The sequence below is a fragment of the Dasypus novemcinctus genome, chromosome 30 (genome assembly GCF_030445035.2).
Source record: "Dasypus novemcinctus isolate mDasNov1 chromosome 30, mDasNov1.1.hap2, whole genome shotgun sequence".
Lineage (NCBI taxonomy): Eukaryota > Metazoa > Chordata > Mammalia > Cingulata > Dasypodidae > Dasypus > Dasypus novemcinctus.
Genome location: NC_080702.1, coordinates 20,774,195 through 20,796,838, shown reverse-complemented (window position 1 = coordinate 20,796,838; position 22,644 = coordinate 20,774,195). Strand labels below are relative to the sequence as shown.

Here is a 22,644-nt window from a genome sequence, read left to right as displayed (position 1 = left end):
CATTATGTTCTACACTGTGGTTTACATTTTAATCCATTCACCTTTATACATTTTTTGTTACATTATGGTTTACATTTTAGACTATACACTTTTATAAAATTGTGGTGACATTTAACCTGGCCTGTATCCAACATTGCACATTCATGGAGAACACTTCCATTGCCCCACAGTTACCCCCTCTTCCATCTACTCTATTCATCTCTCTTCCAAACTTCAGGGCCAACAGTGACACCTAAGCTTCACTGCCCAAAGGATTTAGAGTCATAGATACTTGTAAAAATGCTGAGGGCTTGACATACTAGTCTGTTCTTCCCCAGTGGTGACCATCCATGCTCTCAAGAGACACCGTGCCTTCAGTTTGAGATCAGCCTTCCCCAGGATTGGGTTACAACATTGTATGTGTCTCCTATGACAGGATGAGCACTCTCACACTCCCTAGAAACCTGTCCCAGGCACACCCTGTTCCAGATGTCCTCCATCAAACACCTAAAACCAGTAACCCTTCCTTATTGTATTTTCTAAAGATTTTTCTCAACATTATAGTTTCAGCATTGCACCTGACAATCTCCCATGTTCACCTGCTCCCTATCCAACCCTCCCCCTGTTTCTGCAGACCATCTGATCCATCCTCCCAACCCTAGCTCTCTTAAAACCTGCAAAGCCCAACCCATTTGTTTCCCTATGTCCCCATCTTATCCCTTCACTTCACAACTACTTACCTCCACTTTAGCATAGATTGTGCCCATGTGGGCATTGGCTGAGAACCTTCCTCTACCCCCATTTCCTGTAAGCTTATCTTCCAGTCTCTAGCCTTCTGAGACAGCTTGATTTACTTAATTTATGTCAGAGAGGTGATGTAGTATTTGTCCTTCAGTGCCTGCCTTGCTTCCCTGAACATAAGACCCTCAAGATTCATCCATGTTATCCTGTGTGTTTGTACTGTATTCATACAGCTGAGTAGTATTCCATTCACTGTATACACCACATTTTGTTTATTCTTTCATCTGTTGATGGGTATTTGGGTTGATTCCCACATTTGTCAATAGTGAAGAGTGCCACTATGTATATTGGTGTACATATATTGGTTTGTATCCCTGATTACATTTCTTCTGGGTATATACCAGGCAGTACAATTGCTGTGTCATATGGCAAATCTACAGCTAGTTTTTTGAGGTACTGCCAAACTATCCTTCACAATGCCAGGATCCTTCTAAATTCTCAACAGCAATTGATGAGGATTCCCATTCCCACATCCTCTCCAACTCATGTAATCTCTCTCTTTTTTAAAATAGCGGCCAGTCTAATGCAAGAAAGATGGTATCTCTTTGTAGTTTTGATTTGCATTTCCCTAATAGCTAGTGATGTTCAACATCTTTTCATGTGCTTTTTAGCCATTTGTATTTCTTCTTTGGAGAAGTATTTGTTCAATTCTCTTGCCCATTTTTAAAATGGGCTCTTTGTATTTCTATTTCAGAGATCTAGGCCTTCCTTATATATGATGGTTATTAGGATACCATCAGATATATGGTTACCAAATATTTTCTACCATTGTATAGGCTGTCCACTTTCTTGATAAACTCCTTTGAAGTACAAAAGGATTTAATTTTGAGGAACTCCCATTTATTTTTTTCTTTCACTGCTTGTGCTTTGGGTGTGAATTTTATGAAGCCATTTCCTATTACAATGTCCTGTAAATACTTTCCTACATTGTCTTCCAAGGTCTTTATGGTCTGGACTCTTCTATTTAGGTCCTGGATACATCTTGAGTTGATTTTTGAATAAGGTGTGAGAGGATATTCCTTTCTCATTCTTTTGCATATGGATACCCATTTCTCAAAGCACCATTTGTTAAAGTGGCCATTCTTTCCCAGTTGAGTGGGCTTGGTGGCCTTGTCAAATATCAGATGACTGTGTATGTGAAGATCTATATAAAAACCCTCAGTTCATTTCCATTGTGCAGTATTTCTATCCTTGTGGCAATACCATGCCACTTTGATCACTATAGCTTTGTAGTATGTTTTAAAAGTCAGGTAGTGTGATTTCCCTGATGGCATTTTTCTTTTCCAAAGTGTCTTTGGGTATTCAGGGCCTCTTTCCCTTCCAAAAATCTTCCATAGTTAATTTTGTCAGTGCATTAAAAATGCTGTGTTGATTTTTTTGGTGATTGCATTAAATCTGTAGATCAGTTTGGATAGGATTGACATCTTAATAATGTTTAGACCTCTTATGCATGAACAGGGAATATTCTTCCATTTCTTTAAGTCTTTCTTGATTTCCTTGAACAATGTTGTGTAGTTAGTTAAATTTATTCCCGGGCATTTGATTTTTTTATTTACTATTATAAATTGTACTTGTTTCTTGATTTCCTCCTAAGATTGCTCATTATTGGTGTCCAGAAATGCTACTGATTTTTACCCTTTGATGATATAACCTGTGACTTTACTGAACTCATTTATAAGATCAAGAAGCTTGGTTGCAGATTTCTCAGTGCATTCTATATATAGGATCATGTCATCTGCAAATAGTGGAATTTTGACTTCTTCCTTTTCAGTTTAGATGTCTTTTATATCTGTTTCTTGACTCAGTGCTCAAACAAGTCCTTCTAACACAATGTTAAATAGAAGGATTGACAGTGGTCATCTTTGTCTTGTTCCTGATCTTAGAGGGAAAGACTTTAGGATTTCACCACTATAACTGATATTAGCTGTGGGATTTTTTTTTCTTCATATATACTTTTGATCATGTTCAGAAAGTTTCCTTCTATTCCTATCTTTTGCAGTGTTTTTTTTTTTAGGAAAGTTTGCTGTACTTTGTTGAAAGCTTTTTCTGCATCTATACATATGATCATGTGATTTTTTTCTTTCAGTTGATTTTCATATTGGGGTGAGATGTAGAACTCATGTTAGAGGGAGTGCATTGTTAGTCTTCTCATGGAAGAACAAAATGATTTAGGACATGTGTGCCCATAAGTTCAGGTACAGAATAGTGTAGGAAGGGACTGAAAGTCCAGAAGACAAGGAGAGAGGTTGGAGAACCAATGTTAGTGCTAAACCTAAGGATAAATATAATTGAGTAACTTCAGCCTGCATTCTCTGGTGTGGAGGCATAATTTTAAAATGTGACATGGGTCAAGGATTTCTAATTTTAGAATCATGAAAGGAACTGAAATTCTTCCTCTAATTTGGCAGTTAATGAGATCCTGCTATATGTGCATAAGCACAATCTCTGTAATGACTTCCCTATTCCCTTTGAACTTTCTTAGTTATATAAACTAATTTGTTTTTAACTTTTACCTCTTTTGGTCAAGGTCTTTTTTCAGTTGTATGCTAATTGGTGCTTGGTAGTCATCCCTTGATGCCAGGAAACCTCATCCCTGAAAGTCATGTCACATGCTTGGGGGAATTATTGCATTTATATGATGTGTTAGGTTTAAAGACAGGCCACAATTGAGCAACAAATTGGCTCTCAGGAGGTAAACTTTTGGCTCCCTTTGATACTGTGCTAAGTTTCACTGTCAGGAATAAAGGTTTATAACTACAGTCATCAATTTCAAGGTCCTGTCAATGGACCATTATCCTTCTCTAGCCATTGCCTCTGTCCTTGGGGGATTCTTGCTGTTTCATCAGAATATGGCAGAACACCTCAGGATGGGAATTCAACATTCTTTCAGTTATTGTCTGACTCTCCACCCACTATGACAATGCATTAAAGAACATTTGAATGCATTTATATGCTTAATATGTATGCTCATGTGAATCGTCTCACGTATACCCTTTCATTGTCCTCCCCTTTCACAGTTGTAACCATTTTGTGATCTAAACCTTCATCAAAAATGACCCCCCCAAATGAACCCAATAAAATTGCTGAATACAATTATTAAGAAAATGAAATAATCTTGATAGTTTTGATGATTGAAAATAAGATACAAAATTTTTTTATAAAATAAATTTTAGGATAACAGATAATGAAAAATATAAAATTCTTTTTGATGTTGTGCCTTTCCTCCCTATAAGATCTGTTTCCCTGTATGCCCAGTGACATTTTCTTCCATTTATTCCTCCAATGTATTACTATTTTCATTTTGTCTTCAAAGAAGTGTTACATCACAGCACTGTCACATGCAGAATAAAGGGGACTCCTATATATCCAACATCCTCCCAATTTCCCCTTCCCCTATTAATAACATTTTATACATGTACGGTCCATTTCTTATAACTGATGTACAAATATTGAAGCATATCTACCAACCATGGTCAGTGGTTTAAATGATGGTTTACATTTTGGACCATATACTTTTATAAATATTGATGAAAGTTAACATCACTTATATCCATCATTGCAAGATCATGTAGAACACTCATTGACTGTCAAATTAGATAGTACCCCAAATAGCAGGGCTCCTAAGGTCTCTGGAGACACCCAGGCACTATGGTCAGGGTAGATAGCTCATGAGGTTGGTACCTTGCCAGTGGGCCCTACTTTGGTGTTTGTACCCCACAGTGACACAGAATTGGACTCAGTTGTGGTTTCCCTATGCATGTCTCTTTGGTCCCTTCTATTTGATCCTATATTTAGTGTTGGAATTGTTAGGTGTACATCTGAGAAACTTGAATCTTTGGATTGTCCATGTGCCACCTGGGCCATAAACCTCAACAGAGTTGCAATACCTATGCTCCAGTTCATTGGAATCACCCATCAAAACTAACAAGGAGGTGATGATGGACAAACACCATACCAAGGAACCAAGAGAGCCTACAACTGCAAGAAAATGAGCTTCATCCATCAGGCATATGGGAAGCCTGTCTCAGTTAGTTAGAGTGAGCATCACCATCCCAGAATCCTCAGGATTGGGGAATGAAATATACCCTAGAGTGGACTTACTGGTATTCTACTATAGACTTAAAGTGATTACACAATGGAAGAACTTATATCATTGATGTGGAGGCAGTGGCCGATGGAGGTTCTGAGGTCAGGAAGAGGGAAAACAGATGTAATACAGGGGAATTTTCAGGAGTTGGTAATCTTCCTGACTGACATTGAAATGACAGATACAGGCCATTGCATACCTTGCCATAACTTACAGAATTGTGTGGGAGAGAGTGTAAACTGCAATGTAAACTATAATCCATGCTTAATGGCAATGCTCTAAAATGTGTTCATTTGCAATTAATGTACCACACTCTGAAGGATGTAGTTAATTGGGGCAAATGTGGGTATTGTGGGGAATAGGGCTTATGGGAATCCCCTATATTTTTTGTAATATTTATGCAATCTAAATATCTTTAAAAATTAAAGAAGAAAGTCTCAGAACATCACAGTCTAATTAATAAAATTCATGGATTTTCATGTTCTTATCTGTACATTGAGGTATTCATATCATCTTTATTAGCCAGGAAAGATAAGACCTCTGGCCACTTGACCTTCATAAAAGAGAGTCCTTCCCTTATTTCCCTTGGAGCACACTTCATTTTCCTCTTGTTGACTGGGCTGGGTTATTACTAGGTGACATGTTTGGTATTCATAACAAGTGGACCTGAAATTTGTGATCAAGTCTTGACTCTTAAGGCTTCTTTCTCTATTCTCAGCTTTCTTCTTCTGCTTGTGTGGATTTGCATGAAAACCCAGAGGAAGATAGATTGCAGCTGAGGTAGTGACAATGGAATCACAGGTGAGTTTGGTATTATTTAACTGAAATTGTACCTCTGCTGACAGCAGATGGGGAGATTTCTCCTAGTGGCATGGATTATCCAAGTGTATTCATGAGCTATTCAAGGATCTGGTCTCAAATTATAATTATACACAACTCTAGAATTATGGTAAATTAGGTAGTGATCAATAAGTAATCTCCTTCACCCATTACAGTAGTTGTTTCCAGCTTCCACAAAGGCTGTGTATTCTCTGGAAAGATAAGACACATTTTCTTTTTCTCTCCCAACCTATGGCATCATTAGAGAAATAGTGTATTCATGAATTATGCTAGTGTCTGAAATTGGTTTAACATGCAGTGATTAGAGGTGATAGTGATGAGAAAGAATATAAGTTTACACTTAGAAAAATAGGCTGAATTTACAACAGGTTCATTCAATCCATGCAAAATTACAGATACTAGGGTGTAAATCTAAGTATATTCACCGGAAGCACAAGAGAAGCTTAGGAAAGGAAAGGAAAAGAGGGGGAAGCAGATGTATATCAACAGATACAGAATTCACCTACCATATCAGAGGTCCAGGGATCTAACCTAGGGCCACCTGGCCAGTGTGGTGAGCTGGCCCATGCACAGTGTTTCTGCACACAAGGAGTGCCATGCCATGCAGGGAAGCCCCTGCATAGGAGTGTCCCACATGCAAGGAATGTGCCCCACAGGGAGAGCTGCCCCATGTGAAAAGTGCAGCCCACCCAGGAGTGGCACCACACACATGGAGTGTTGATACAGCAAGGTGATGCAATAAAAAGTGGACACACAGCAAATGGGCACAAGAGAGCAGACAATGGGGGTGGGGAAGGGAGAGAAATACATTTAAAAAAATAAAATCTTTAAATAGAAAAGGAAGTGAGGAATCATTTATATATTTTCCCCAAATTAATTTTCTTAAAATTTTCTATAGAATGTGTTTGCCCATTTTGAAATATTCAAAAATTCTCCTTACCAATGCTCTTCAAATTTACCAACTTCAGTTTTTCTAAATCAAATTTATAAAAATTTTATAAATGAATGCAATGTATAGGAATTATTTTTTCCTTCATTGTGGCTGCTTGTTCAGATTGCATATCAGAAGCAGAATAAAAATTATGTCCCTGTGAAATTTTTTAAAGATTTGGAGATTCCAGAAGCAAAGGAGAGTTTTCTCTTAATCTGTATCACACAGAAGACATGAAGAAACAAAAGAGACAATGAAAACTAATATTTGTAGGCCCCAGTCCTACCATAGGGCTCATCAGTCTAGCTCCAGTTTCTGTACAATGGTTGCAGAAGTCCATGACTTGCAACCATGATCCATCTGTCCTTTCACAGTATTGTGAAAATTTGAAATATGTATACTTGAAGCAAGCAGACCTTATTGATTTGAGTTGGATATGAAAACTATTCTGCATATTTCTGAATATTGCTTCAGAGCTCCCTGCCATTTTCAGGAATAATAGACCTGTGAATTTAATCTGGGAAGAAAGGACTTCACACATTAGCTGGTTAGATTTGTCAATATGTTAATTTATTCTTTAAAAATGTTTAAAAAATGAGAGGAAAATGAAGTTATATGTACATTTATAATCTAAACATACTTATTTCTTCTTTTAAAAACTTTCTTTTAAATACTTTCAAACGGACAGGCAGTTAAAATGATATTGATGATGTCTGTAAATTAACAAAGTTGGTGGAAGGATTGTTTCAATTATGAATTGTTGAGTGAAAGCTTTATAATCACCAGTAAGAAGTCATAATTACAAGTTTATTGTGAAGTTTCCAGGTGTATATCATACATTTCATGGGATATTCTTTAACAATAGAGTTTTATGCATTCAAAGTGTATATGAGACTGTGAGCATATCAGAATGGCAGATGACAGTTAAGCATTAATAATAAGTATACTGGAACTCCTCACACACGTAGAGTTTTTCATGCACAGTCTGCTTTTTAGTGTTGGGTGTTCTTTTTTTTTCTTTTTCTGTATAATAGATTTTATTCTTTTAAAGAAATTTTAGATTACAGAAATGTTTCATCAAAAGCATAAGTTAATCCCATCTACCCCAACTTTCCCTCTCTCACATTCTCCCTATTAATATTTTACAATAGTGTGGTACATTTGCTATAGCTGACAAATAAAATTTAAACATTGCTACTAACCCAGGTCTATATTTTACCATAATGTTTACACTTTGCACCACAGAATATTATGGTTTTGAAAAAATATATAAAGGTCTGTATTCATCATTGCAATATCATGGAGAACAGTTTCAGTGACCTTAAAATGCCCTGTTTTCCACCTTTTCTTCCCTCCTCTTCCCCTCAGATACTCTGGTACTACCATATTTATGTCAGTTTTACAAGTTCTACCATTGCTACAATAATAAAGTCTACTTTGGTCCATGATAGCATTCCCCTTTTATGTTTATTCATTCCTCAATCTTGAGGATTATGCAATCTGCTTCAGATTGAGAGGATGCTTAGATCTTATGGAACAGGTGGAAGGACCTGTTTTGCTTGCAGTTGTATATCCTCCCTGTTTGGGGGCATGGGGCTTTTCCAGCATCAACATTATGTTACTTGTCCTGTGTGAGTCTGATGAACTGGAGATTAGGTGTTGGTTGCACCTCTGCTGAGATTCAGGGCTCAGGTGACATAGGAACAGTCTGAAGATTAAAGTCTCAGGGATATATATTTAACTGGTAAGATACTCTTCATTGGCTCAAAGAAAAGGGGTGGAAGAATCATGTGTAGGAAAATAAATGAGTCTAACTCTGTTACATCGGGGAAATTGGTTGACAAATGTTGCAAGATAATGCCCATTTTTATGAGAGAATGTGGAGGAATAGGAACACTCATCCACTGCTAGTGGGAATGTAGAATGGTGCAGCCATTTTGAAGAACAGCTTCATTGTTCCTCAGGAAGCCAAGTATAGAATTGCCATATGACCAAACAATTCCAAAACTAGGAATATTTCCAAAAGAATTGAAAGTAGGGTCATTAACATATATATGCACACAAATGTTCATTGCAGTATTATTCACTACATCCAAAAGTTGGAAGCAACACAAGTTTACATCAAGGGATGAATGGATAAACAAGACGTGGTATATAATGTGATGTAATATTATTAAGCTGTAAGAAGGAATAAGTATTGACATATGAGACAACATGAAATAACCCAAGTACTTTATGATGAGTGATATAACCAGTCACTAAGAGAGGAATATTGCCTGATCTCATTGATACTAAGGATATTTAGCAGACTCAGAGAGATAGATTCTGGCAGATAGTTTGCCAGGATATAAAAGGGAGTGGAGAGTGGTGAGGTGATGCTCAAAGTGGGGAGAAACTATGATAAAGTGGATGGGTTTGGTTTGGCAAAAGATGGGCTAATGGTGGAGGAACATTGTGAGTGGGGCCAGTAGTACTCAATGTGAGTATGTGAAGGGTTGGAGGGGGTGGCTTGGGCTCTCCATGGAGCTGAGGGGAGAGCAGGAGAAAGGAACAGTTGATCTTTGGGGAGGTGGGGGGCTGTAGTTGATAATACATTGTGGGGAGTGTTATTTTGGCAAATATTGCAGGAGAGGGTCACTGGTGCTGGGTGTTATCAAGTATGAGGATGTATGGGGAAAGGTGTACCTGGAACATGCCCCTTTGAAATATGAATGTGTTCATGTTTGCCTAGAATGTTATCTTAAGTGGGTAGAGACCCACACAACAAAATTGTAAACGCCCATCCTGGGGATTCCTGCTACATTCTCAAATAGAGAGGCAAGAATCTCTCAAGTACATAAGCAATGCTAATAAAAGCAAACACAAAATACCAGACCACTGATGAGCAAATAAAAACACTACTTTATAACCCCTGCATGGGATATGACCTCCAGGGATGAGGCTCCGTGGCACCAAGGGATTAATATGAAGCACCAACTAGTGATGAATTTGGAAAAAGACCTTGGCCAAAATGGGGAATCATTAAATATGAAAGAGCCTTTATGGTTAAGAGATCTCAGTATAATATGAAAGTTTATTGTAGAGGTTAGTGATGTTAATTTCAGCATCACACTCAAGACATTGTTACAGATAGCCCTATGTGAACCAAAATTGCTATGACGTTTTAGGAGTTAATTACCTTGAAAGATATAGCTGTAGACTTCACCCAGGAAGAGTGGGACATGCTAGACTCCTCCCAGAGAAAGCTATTCAGAGAAGTGATGCAGGAGAATATCAATCACCTGGTCTCAGTGGGTAAGAATCTAAAAATATATTTATCAACTTTGTCTATCTCTGTTTACCATCTATCCCACCTATGTATCTAGCATTTACCTATATATTTACTATAAATCATCTTCCATTTATTCAGATAGCAAGATCAGGTTTTTTATATTGTCATGTAATCATTATTTTACTTATATTTTATATATTGTAATTTAAATATATTATTTTATAACACATACAATTGCCTAAATGAAATTTGTTCCTTTCTTTTACTTACCTCTATTTCAATCCAATATAATTTAATCTTGACCACAACTTAATGTCCTTTGTGAATCTCCATTTCCAACACTCTGTGCAGTGTGGAGAACTCAGTGAATGCTGTTTGAATGGATAAATAGTCATTGTGAAATAAGTATTCTGCTGCAAGGGCTATGCTGAGTTTTCAGAACAGTTAAAAAAAATTTGTGTATTACTTTCCCAGATAGAATTTAGATAATTCTGATGGAATAAGTTTATTTGATTTTTTTTCAACATAAAATGAATCTCATGAAGCATAGAGAGATTGAGAGGTGATGAATTTTTTTTTTTATTATTATTAAAGTAGTGAAACTGCTCTAATAATGCTTGAAATAATGATTGCCCAGTGATGTTATTATTCCAAATACCATTGATTTGTACACCCTGAATGGATCATATGCTTCACTAATATGTATCAATCAAGTTGTTTTAAAATATATTCAGTCACTGTGGAAACAGATTTCTTCCTATTTAGAATTAACGGGATTCTTTACTTTCTCTGAAGTATCACTAATGTAATTAGAACCTTTTATTTCAATAATTATAAGAAACAAAAACCAGACACATAAGATTCTTCACTTCTCAATTTATCTATGCTTCAGCTGTTTTACATAGCTGGTATTTCTGGCTATTTTTCGTTATTTATTTATTTATTTATTAAGAAGTTTTTCTGAGATATACTCATATACCATACAATCTTTCCAAGGGGTATAATCAGTGGCTTTTATTATAATCAAATGGTGTGCATTGATCAACAGAAAAACATTTTAGAACAATTTTATTACACCAAAATAAAAACTACACCTGTTAGCAGTACTTCGCCAGTCTTACATAATCAGTAGACTAATTTCTTTCTAAATTGACTTATATTTACATTTTATATAAATGGAATCATATAATGCATAGTATTTTGCAACTGGTTTCTTTCACTTAGCATGTTTTTTGCCTGATATTAACTTCTTATAGTATTAATATACATTTGTTCAGTTTTTCAAAAATCATATATGCAATTTTGCCCATTATAAGTGGATATAATAGTTTTTTTGTTTAGAGTATTCAATTTGATTCCCTTTTCCTGATAATTCTGAATGTTGGACACATACTGAGAGAGATCCTTGGAAACTTTAAACATTTTCAAGCCCTGAATCGTACCCTAACATGTAAATTTTTTCCCCAATTATTACAGGTAGCAAAAGAGTCTCTAAAAAATGTGAAATGATAGAAATGATATTCAACCCACCTCTCTGTAGGAAAGATACTTCTGAAATCATGTCATTGGTAAGTTTCAATGTGTGAACCCTAGTTTCCACATAGATACCTGGAGATAGAGTAAATTAGGAATTTAGTAAAATAGCCTAATTTAATCAATTTTGGGATTAAATTCTAATCTAGAAAAAATCTGAGTTTGAATTTAAGGAAAATTAACCTAAGCCAAAACTCTAACCTGAGAAAATATTTAAAAGAATTGCATAAATAGGTTTCACATATGTAATCTTTAACACATAGTGAAGTTCAAAATTTATCAGATAACTCTGATATTGGATTTCTGTAATGAAGACTATCTCTGTGTTATGGAGAAGAATAATGTATTTATGAATGTAACAAGGGAATTATTTAATTGGATTCTATCACTGAAGGATTAGTGTAGAATTTATATGCATGGAAATAAAGAAATTCATGTATATTGACAAATGTTTTACAGTCTCTCATCTAGTTCCCCACAGCAGAGATCTAACATTAAAAGGAATTCTTTCAAATACAATTATTTGAAAGAAGATACCACTGACAGATCCACAGTGACACAATATGCTTTAATTTGCAAGACAAAGAAACCATATTTTAGGAGTCTGATGGCAAAATTACACAGGAACCACTCAGTTATTAGTCAGCATAAGCAGATTCATGAATATCACTATTCTCATTTTAAAGAAAATAAAAGAACTCATACTGCCCAGAAACACTACTTATGCCATATTTGTGGGAAATATTTTGTTTCTTGCTCTTCCTTTAAACAACATGAGAAGACTCACTCTGGAGAGAAACCTCATGAGTGTCTTCTGTGTGGCAAATGTTTCAGTCAACATTATCGCCTTAAACAACATGTGTTAACTCACACTGGAGAGAACTCTCATCAATGTCATCTATGTGACAAAGGATTCAGTCAACGTTCTGCCCTTAAACAACATGTGAGAACTCACACTGGTGAGAAACCCTATGCGTGTTCTATATGTGGGAAATGCTTCACTGTTTACTCTTCCCTTAAAGAACATGAGAGGATTCACACTGGAGAGAAACCCCATGAATGTCATCTATGTGGGAAATGCTTTGCTAATTGCTCTTCCCTTAAAAAACATAAAAGAACTCACACTGGAGAGAAACCCCATGAATGTCATCTATGTGGCAAATGTTTCTGTCAACGTTCTTCCCCTAAAACACATGTGAGAACTCACACTGGAGAGAAACCTCATCAATGTCATCTATGTGACAAAGGATTCATTCAACGTTCTCAGCTTAAAGAACATGTGAGAACACACACTGGTGAGAAACCCTATGCATGTTCTCTATGTGGGAAATGCTTCACTGGTTACTCTTCCCTTAAAAAACATAAGAGGATTCACACTGGTGAGAAACCCTATGCGTGTTCTATATGTGGGAAATGCTTCACTGTTTACTCTTACCTTAAACGACATGAGAGGGTTCACACTGGTGAGAAACCCTATGCGTGTTCTATATGTGGGAAATGCTTCACTGTTTACTCTTCCCTTAAAGAACATGAGAGGATTCACACTGGAGAGAAACCCCATGAATGTCATCTATGTGGGAAATGCTTTGCTAATTGCTCTTCCCTTAAAAAACATAAAAAAACTCACACTGGAGAGAAACCCCATGAATGTCATCTATGTGGCAAATGTTTCAGTCAACGTTCTTCCCTTAAAACACATGTGAGAACTCACACTGGAGAGAAGCCTCATCAATGTCATCTATGTGACAAAGGATTCATCCAACATTTTCAGCTTAAAAAACATGTGAGAACTCACACTGGTGAGAAACCCTATGCATGTTCTCTATGTGGGAAATGCTTCACAGGTTACTCTTCCCTTAAACAACATAAGAGGATTCACACTGGAGAGAAACCCCATGAATGTCATCTATGTGGGAAATGCTTTGCTAATTGCTTTTCCCTTAAACAACATAAAAGAACTCACACTGGAGAGAAACCCCATGAATGTCATCTATGTGGCAAATGTTTCAGTCAAAGTTCTTCCCTTAAAACACATGTGAGAACTCACACTGGAGAGAAACCTCATCAATGTCATCTATGTGACAAAGGATTCATTCAACGTTTTCAGCTTAAAGAACATATGAGAACTCACACTGGTGAGAAACCCTATGCATGTTCTCTATGTGGGAAATGCTTCACTGGTTACTTTTCCCTTAAACGACATGAGAGAATTCACACTGGAGAGAAACCCCATGAATGTCATCTATGTGGCAAATGTTTCAGTCAACATTCTTACCTTAAAATACATGAGAGAACTCACACTGGTGAAAAGCCCTATGCATGTCATGTATGTGGGAAATGCTTCACTAATTGCTCTTCCCTTAAAAGACATGAGAGAACTCACACTGGAGAGAAAAACCCATGAATGCCATCTATGTCACAAAGGCTTTGGTCAATATGCTAAACTTAAACACCATGAAAGAACTAACACTGGTGAGAAAACACCATGAATATCATCTAAGTGAGAAAGCTTTTAGCCGATTTTCCAAACTTAAGTGACATAAGAGAACTCACACTGGAGAGAAGTTCTATGAATGTCATCTCTGTGGGAAAGTCCTCACTGCATCCTCTTGCCTTAAATACCATGAGAAATGTCATGCTGGAGAAAAACTCCATGAATGTCATCTTTATGTGAAAGCCTTGTTCAATCCTCTTCTCCAAAAGAAAAGTGAGAGAACTTACATGGGTGAGAAATTCCATGAATTTCATCTGTGTGAGAAACACGTCTTTCATCACTCTTCTTTTAAAAAAACATGAAGGAACTCACACTGGAGAGAAATCTCATGAATGTCATTTATGTGTGAAAACATGCAATGAATATTTTAATCTTAAAGAACATTGGAGCTCTGAGACAGCAAGGAAACCACATTCATGTTATCTATACAGGAATAGAGATTCCCACATCTCACTCTGGGTGAAGGTAAGACAATCAGCTCTCAGGGACCACAGAAGTTGCTGAGGGGCAATCATACAGGTGGGTCTATGCCCAAGCAGCTTAGAGTAGCTAGAGCTGAATGAAATATGAAGGGAGCTGAGGGAAATTAGCGAAAAGTGTTTTTTCTGTTTGTTCCCTTTTCTTTACAGTCTTTAAAATCATTTTTTCTTTATTTGGGTTCTGGCATAGAGGCTACCTGTGGATGGATTGTTTGGCAGGTAAAAGCAGCCAGATAAGAGTAGACAGGTGAGGTCCTGGTGGACTGAGGTAGAGGCCTGTTTTTTTATATTTTTGTGGGGTGGTCAATTGCCCAAAACAAGCAGTCCGAGTGCATCTGGTGACCTGAAAGGGAGAACCAAATTTGTTTCCTTTTGTATTGTTTTGTTTGCCTATTTATTTCTTCCTCTCCTCTTCCTCATTTTCATTTCTTCTTTTGCTTTTGTATTTCTTTCGCTTCCCACTTCTCATTTTTTAAATTTTTTTTAATTTTCCCTATTTTTATTTTCCTCCATTTTTGTGATTTTCCTTCCCTTTTCATATTATTATTTCATCTCTTTTCTTATTTCTCTTTCCTTCCTCTTCACTTTTCCTTTCATCTCTAATACTCTGTCATAATTTCCTCTTATTTTCTTCCCTCCTTTCCCAGTTTTGTCTTCTCTTTTGACATATTAAGACATTTCTCTATTTTCAGTTTGTCCTTTCTATATATTCACATTTTAAAATTTTATTTCTATTACTCCTCTTATTATTAACTTTTTCGGTTTCTTTTTGTTCTTTTCCTTTTTTAATTTTTTCTCTTTTTCTTTTGTCTCTTTTTTGAATAATTTTTTTTTTCTGTTGAAATGGGCAATAAGAATATAGAAAAAGTGGAACTGAGTGATAGTCTCATTGTAGAAAACCAATCAAAAATAAAACCCTAGAGTATAACGAGGAACTAACAAACTGAATGTGAACCTCAAAATAAACTGATGTCTAGACATCAGGAAAAAATATTACTCCATATTAAGAAACCAGAATTTATGGTCCAGCATAGTGAAGAAACTAAAATGTAAGAGGAGTCACACAACATGGAAGAACTAATAAAAGATGTCCAAATAACCTTGCTAATCATATCCAACCACACAACAAATTATACACCATGATCAAGTGGATTTTATCTCATGTATGCAAGGATGGTTCACAAGAAGAAAATTGATATAATACAGCACATTGACATATCAAAGAAAAAAATCAAACAATTATCTCTGTTTTTGCAGAGAATGCAACTGACAAAACATAGCATGCATTTTTTTTATCACAAACACTTCAAAAGATAGTATTAGAAGTAAATTTCCTCAACTTGATAAATGGCATATATGAGAAACCCATAGCTAACTTCATACTCTATGGTGAGATGCTAAAGGCTTTCCCTTTAAGATCTAAAAAAGACAAGTATTCACACCGTTGCCACTCTCGGTTAACTTTGTATTGCAAGTACTTACATGAGCACCTAGGTGAGAAAAAGAAACAAATGAATCCAAATTGGAAAGGAAAAATAAAAATTTCGCTATTTGCAGATGACACAACCCTATTTGTAGAAAGTCCCAAAAATACACAAAAAAGCTTCTAGATCTGACAAACCAGTTCAATAAAGTGGTAGGATATAAGATGAACACACAAAAATCAATAGCATTTCTGTAAAATAATAATGAACAATCTGAGGAAGAAATCAAGAATAAATTACCATTTACAATAGCAACAAAAAGAATCAAATATCTAGGAATAAATTTATATGTGTAAAGGACTTGTACTCAGAAAAGTACACAACATTGCTAATCGAAATTAATGTAGATTCATATAAACTGAAGTCTATTCCATGCTCATGGATAGGAAGACAAAATATTATTAGGATGTCTGTCCTGCATAAATTAACAAATTGAATGCAATACTAATAAAAATTCCAGCAGAAATATATACTGAAACAGAAAAGTCAATTATCAAAAATATTTGGAAGGGCAGGGGGTCCAAACTAGCCTAAAACAACTTGAAAAAGAAAATTGAAATTGGAGGAATCACACTACCTGACTTTAGAACATACTACAAATCTACAGTAGTAAAATTCATTATACTGTCACAAGAATAGACATACTGACCAATGGAGCCAAATTGAGAGTCCTGATATAGTCCCACAGATATACAGCCAACTGATATTTGAGAAGACCACCAAGCTCACTCAACTGCAACAGAATAGTCTCAGTAAATGGGGTTTGAACTGGATATATATATGTTAAAGAATAAAAGAGAATCACCATCTCATGCCCTATAAAATTTTAACTCTAGATGGATCAAAGACTTTAATGTAACAGTGAAGACCACAAAAATCCTGGAAGATCATGTAGGTATGCATCTATGACATCACTATGTAGGTAATGGTTTCATAAACATTACACCCAAAGGATGAACAATAAAGAAAAATAGATAAATGAGATACCCTGAAAATTAAAACCTTTGTGCTTCAAATGAGTTTGTTAAGAAAGTGAAAAGGCAGCCCTCTCAGTTGTAGACAATATTTGTAAACCACTTATATGATAAGAGCCTAATATCCAGCCTAGATGAAAAAGTCATACATCTCAAAAATAGAAACATCCCATTTAAAAAATGGGTAAGTTATTTGAATAGACACTTTTCCAAAGAGAAATACAAATGGCTAAAATTACTTGAAAAGATGCTCAACATCACCAGCAGCATTAATCAGCTAAAGGAGTGCTGATACACAATACCAGAAATCTGTTGGCTTTTATAAAGGGTATTTATTTGGGTGTAGAAGCTTACAATCACAGGTCCCTAAGGAGTCCAACTCAAGGTACCATCAGAGGTGTTTTCTCACCCAAAATTATTTGCCACATGTTGAAATAAGGTGATGGGCAATGTCTGTGAGGATTCAGCCCTCATTCTTCTTAAGGCTCTATGGCCCCAGCTTCTTCTGACTTCAGCTGTAGGTTGGCATATGGCTCATGTCTCTCCCCAAGGCATGTTTCATTTTGAAGTCAGCTGCTCTCTTCTCTTCAAAAGGTCAGGTGTAGATTATCTGGCTCATCTTTCTTCCTGGAGCCTCTTCTGTGTCTTGGCACCATCTTTATTTCTCTATGTTCTTCTCCTACATGTCTAATTTTGTGTGAGTCTGTTTTCTCAGTGCCTGAGTTCCACTCTAATGATGAGGCTGAATTAAATCCCTAATCTTAACATAATTTAGTCAGATACCTCACCTGAATCTAACACAATCAAAGAGTTATCAAACAAGAGGTAAAGAGCAGTTTACAAACATGATCTCTCCTTTTGGTATTCATAAATAATCCCAAACAGTCACACCAGCTCTTAGGGAAATGCAAATAAAAAACAATGGGATAGCACCTTACACCATTAGCCTAACTGCTATTAACAAAACAAAACTATAATGTTTTGGAGAGGATGTGATGGAATAGGAATACTCATGCACTGCTTGCGGGTATGTGAAATGCTGCAGCCACTGGGAAGGATGGATTTACACTTCCTTAGGAAGCAAAGAATCGAATTGTCTTATGATCTGGCAGTCCTATTACTGGAGAATTGAAAGCAAGGATGTGAACCTATACATACAACAATGTTTATCACAGCATTATTCACAATTCCTGGAAGATGGATACAACTGAAGATTTCTTCAATGGATGAATAAAATGTGGTATATACATATAGTGGAATATTACCCTGCCCTATAAAAGCATGAAGTATTGACATGAGACAACATGAATGAATCTTGAAGGCAATGTTGAGTGAAGTGAACCAGTCATTAAAGGGCAAATATTGCATTATTTCACTGATATGTACTCAGGATATTGAACAGACTCCAAGAGCTAGAGCCTTGAATATATGTCATCAGCAGATGAAAAGTGAGTAGAGATTGGTGAGCCAATGCTCAATCTGAGGAGAATCTATGATCAAGTGAATGGGTGAAGTTTCAGCCTCAAACTGGGATGCCCTGAGGGCTCTAGAGAAACCTGAATAATGCAAACAAAACACAGATCCCCATGAAATCAGCATCCCACCACTGTGACTTACCTTGGAACATTTGACAACCTATTTCCCCACTGTAACAGTAAGGCTCATTTACCATTTCCTTCAGAAGATTCTTCTACCCTTGTATTTGCACCTATAATTAGTACTATCTACATTAAATGTTGGTGCAAGAGACTTAAATCTCCAGGTCTGTTCATATGCCAGTTGAACCCTGAATCTCAGCACTGTTGCCACCCATACCCACTCTTCAGTTCATCAGCCTTGCCCAAGAGTAAACAAACGATGTTGATGGACAACACCCATTCCAAAAAGCAAAGAGTAAAACTGCAAGCAAAATTGTTCTTTCCAGCTTTCCCATAAAGCCTAAGCCCCCTTTCAGTCTCAAGCAGGGCAGGCATCACCATTCCAAAATCCTCAGGACTAAGGAATGAGCAACTTAAGGAGAAATGAAACCATGGACCAAATTAGACTTATTTTAGAAATGGAAGAACTTTTAACATTGTTATGGAGCTAGTAGTTACCAGATGTTTTGAGGGGAGGGGGCAAGAATAGTTGGAACATAGGACATTTAAAAATGGAAAATTATAAATGGACATTGAAATTGTTCTGTATGATGTTGCACTGATGGATACAAACCATTATCCATTTTTTTCAAAACCTATAAAATTATACGCTACAAAGTGTGAGTCATAATAAAAACTCCTAACCATGGTTAGTAGCAATGTTTTGATATCACTTTTTACAAATGTGCCATATTCATTTAAGTTGTTATTCATAATGGAAAATGTGAGAGGGATTGGTGCATATGGGAATCTCCTATATTTTTTTTTAAGATTTATTTATTTATTTCTCTCCCCTTCCCCCCACCCCAGTTGTCTGTTCTCTGTGTCTGTTTGCTGCATGTCCTTTGTCCGCTTCTGTTGTTGTCAGCAGCACGGGAATCTGTGTTTCTTTTTGCTGCGTCATCTTGTGTCTCTCCATGTGTGTGGTGCCATTCGTGGGCAGGCTGAACTTTCTCTCATGCTGAGCACCTCTCCTTATGGGGTGCATTCCTTGTGTATGGGGTTCCCCTACATGGAGACACCTCTCTGTGACAGGGCACTCCTTGCACACATCAGCACTTCACATGGGCTAGCTCCACATGGGTCAACAAGGCCCAGGGTTTGAACCATGGACCTCCCATGTGGTAGACGGACACCCTAACCACTGAGCCAAGTCTGCTTCCCTCCTATATTTTATATAACATTTTGGTCACCTAAAACTTCTTTAAATATAAAGTAAAAATATCACCATATAAAACCTTGAAATTAGAGGGAAACGTATTTATTAAGAGGATGAAACTACTTGATGGACTTCGAGAAAATTCATGGTGGATTATGTATTCAAAAAAAAATCAGGGGAATCATCTTTTTGGCAATTGTGAAGGTGGTGTGCATCAGTTATTGTGTTTCTATAGGGATAATGTTTGAAGTGTTTGGGCAAATGATTGGGTATCTAGAGGCTGAGTTATTGATATCATTGGGAGACATGTTATAGGTTTAGGGGGAAAAAGAATGTGTGGAGTCTCTTGATTTTTTAATCTTCTCCAGTAAGTGAATATAGTTCCTTGTATGGTACTCCTGAGACAGTGATTAAATATCTAAATGATAGGAAACATATGGTTGCTTTGTTCCTGATCTGAGAGGAAACAATATTTCATTTCACTGATTGGAATCTTCACTGGTGGCTGTGTGGGTCTTGTACATAATATTTCATTTTGCCAAGGAGAGGTCCAGATCATTCCCATTGCCACCCATTATTGACCTAGTAAGGAGTATCAATCAAAATGCATTGCAATAATTGTCTTGTTAATAATCAAATATTAATAGATTCCAAAACCTCTGGTCCTACGGAACTATAAGCAATGACGTTACGATGGTCAAGATTTGGAAATCCTGTCCTGGTTATTAATAATTAAAAAAAAATATGACCCCAGAACTTGCAAATATCAAAAACATACAGCTAATTTCATGCCTACTTTTAAATGATTGCAGAATGCTTTCCTACTAAGATTGGGGTTACTACAATTATTTCTGTTATTCTCACTACACCTTGTCTTTTATGTCATAGTTATAGAGAATGCATTACTATAAACAAAGACAAAAATTGTGTCTTCTCTTATCAGTTGCATTCTATACAGATATAATGCCAGGTGTCTTCAGCTTGGCTGATCCATCAGTGAATCAGCACTGAGTATGAGTATCTTCAGGATGCCAATGCGTGGACAGCAAAGCATTTGTCTGGTATTGTATCAGGATTTTTCATTGGTGTCTCCACCACCCTCACATGCAGCTGTGTCACTTCCTGCGGCCATGGCAAGCATGGTCCTGATTTTACCAATGATACTGTCATTGGGCACTCCCTGGGTGAAGGGTACTGATAGCCCAGGACCCAGTATGAGATGGAGTTTTCCAGCCTCAGGAGGACCTGAAAGCTCTTGACAATCCCTCCTATTTCCAGCAAGCCACAAGAACACACAATATATTTCCCTTTGAAGCAGTAGTACTGTCTCAGCCACAGATAGAAGGTCTTTATGAGTCTGTATGGTCCTTTTCTCCACCAGGAAAACAGTATTGCTGCAGCTGACAATGCAAAGAGATGCTTACACTGGGCATGCATGGTCTCTCACACCCCCAATCATGAATTTGTTGGAATTTGGAGCAAACAATTTTAGAAATTGCTGGGATGTGCAGTGGTGCAGGATTTATATGTATAGACACCAAAAAGTTTAAGAAATAATTATGGATTAACTATCACCACTTTCCCCTGGTAATCTATCTTTAATATTTTGCATCTATGACAATTATTTTTTTAAATTTTTTGGTCTTTATTTTTTTTAATATTACATTAAAATAATATGGGGTCCCTATGTACTCCCCACCCCCCTCACCCCACTCTTCCCCCCATAGAAACATCTCCTCCGTCATGAGACATTCGTTGCATTTGGTGAATACATCTCTGAGCACTGCTCCAGCATCGTGGTCAATGGTCCACTTCATATCCCATACTCTCCCACGTTCCAGCCATTGGGCCATGGAAGGACATACAGTGTCCAGTAACTGTACCTGCAACATCACCCAGGACAAATCCAAGTCCCGAAAACACCTCCACATCTCATCTCTTCCTCCCATTCTCCACCCCCAGCAGACACCATGGCCACTTTCTCCACACCAATGCCATATTTTCTTCGATTACTAATCAAAATAGTTCATGAATAGAATATCAGTAAGTCCACTCTAATCCATATTCAATTCCTCTATCCTGTGGACCTTGGAATAGATGTGTCCATTCCACATCTATATCAAGAGAGGGCTTAGATACCACATGGATGCTGGATGCAATCCTGCTTTCAGTTGTAGGCACTCTTGGCTCCTTGATGTGGTGGTTGACCTTCTTCAACTCTGTGTTAGCTTAGTGAGTTAATTCCAATAATCCAGAGTGTAGGAGCTGCAGTCTGTTGAGGCTCAGGGCCTGGCTATCATATGGTCAGTCCAGAGATTCAGGTCGCCTGGGTATATATGAAATCCCATCACCAACTACAGTTCTGGTAAAACCAACAGGAGAGGCTTCTGAAAAAAGATCACATCTGAGTCCAGCTCCATCACACAGAAACACCAACTCCAAAGAAGGGCCAACTGGCATGGCACTGATATCCATCTGCCATGTCGATAGAACCTGTGGGTCTCTGTAGCCCTCAGAAGAACCAATACCTGGGGTTGTATCTACTTTATCTGTCTCTGGGACTCTACTGAGGTGTGCATAAGGGCAACCTTCTGATATCCTCCTGGTTATTTTTGGAGACTCATAGCCATATAAACTCATTTGTACTTTCTATTTCCCCCTTGATTCAGGTCAAAAAGCATTTTTAACTCCTGGTATTATATGTAGACTAAGATATGCGGTTCAGGGTTTACCCTTTTATTCAAGGCCATTTTATTCAAGGCCATTTTCTGGTTACATCATCAGCTGGTACTTGGTAGTAATCCCTCGGCACCAGGGAGGCTCATCACCGGGACTCATTTCCCATGCTGGGGGGAAGGCAATGCATTTTCATGCTGAGTTTGGCTTCGAGACTGGCCATATTGGAGTAACATGGAGGCTCTCAGTAGGCAACTCTTAGGCACCCTGCAGCTCTATGCCTTGTTCTTATTTCAGGT

At 37.1% G+C, this 22,644-nt stretch overlaps 1 long non-coding RNA gene across 1 annotated transcript in view; it reads left to right on the top strand.

The window, feature by feature from the left end:
* LOC139437869 (uncharacterized) overlaps nucleotides 1–22,644 on the top strand; it is a 194,181-nt gene that overhangs the window by 58,168 nt on the left and 113,369 nt on the right. The window contains exon 2 of the long non-coding RNA XR_011647784.1: nucleotides 5,586–5,668. This is a non-coding gene — a long non-coding RNA (uncharacterized lncRNA). The remainder of the gene's footprint in view (nucleotides 1–5,585; nucleotides 5,669–22,644) is intronic.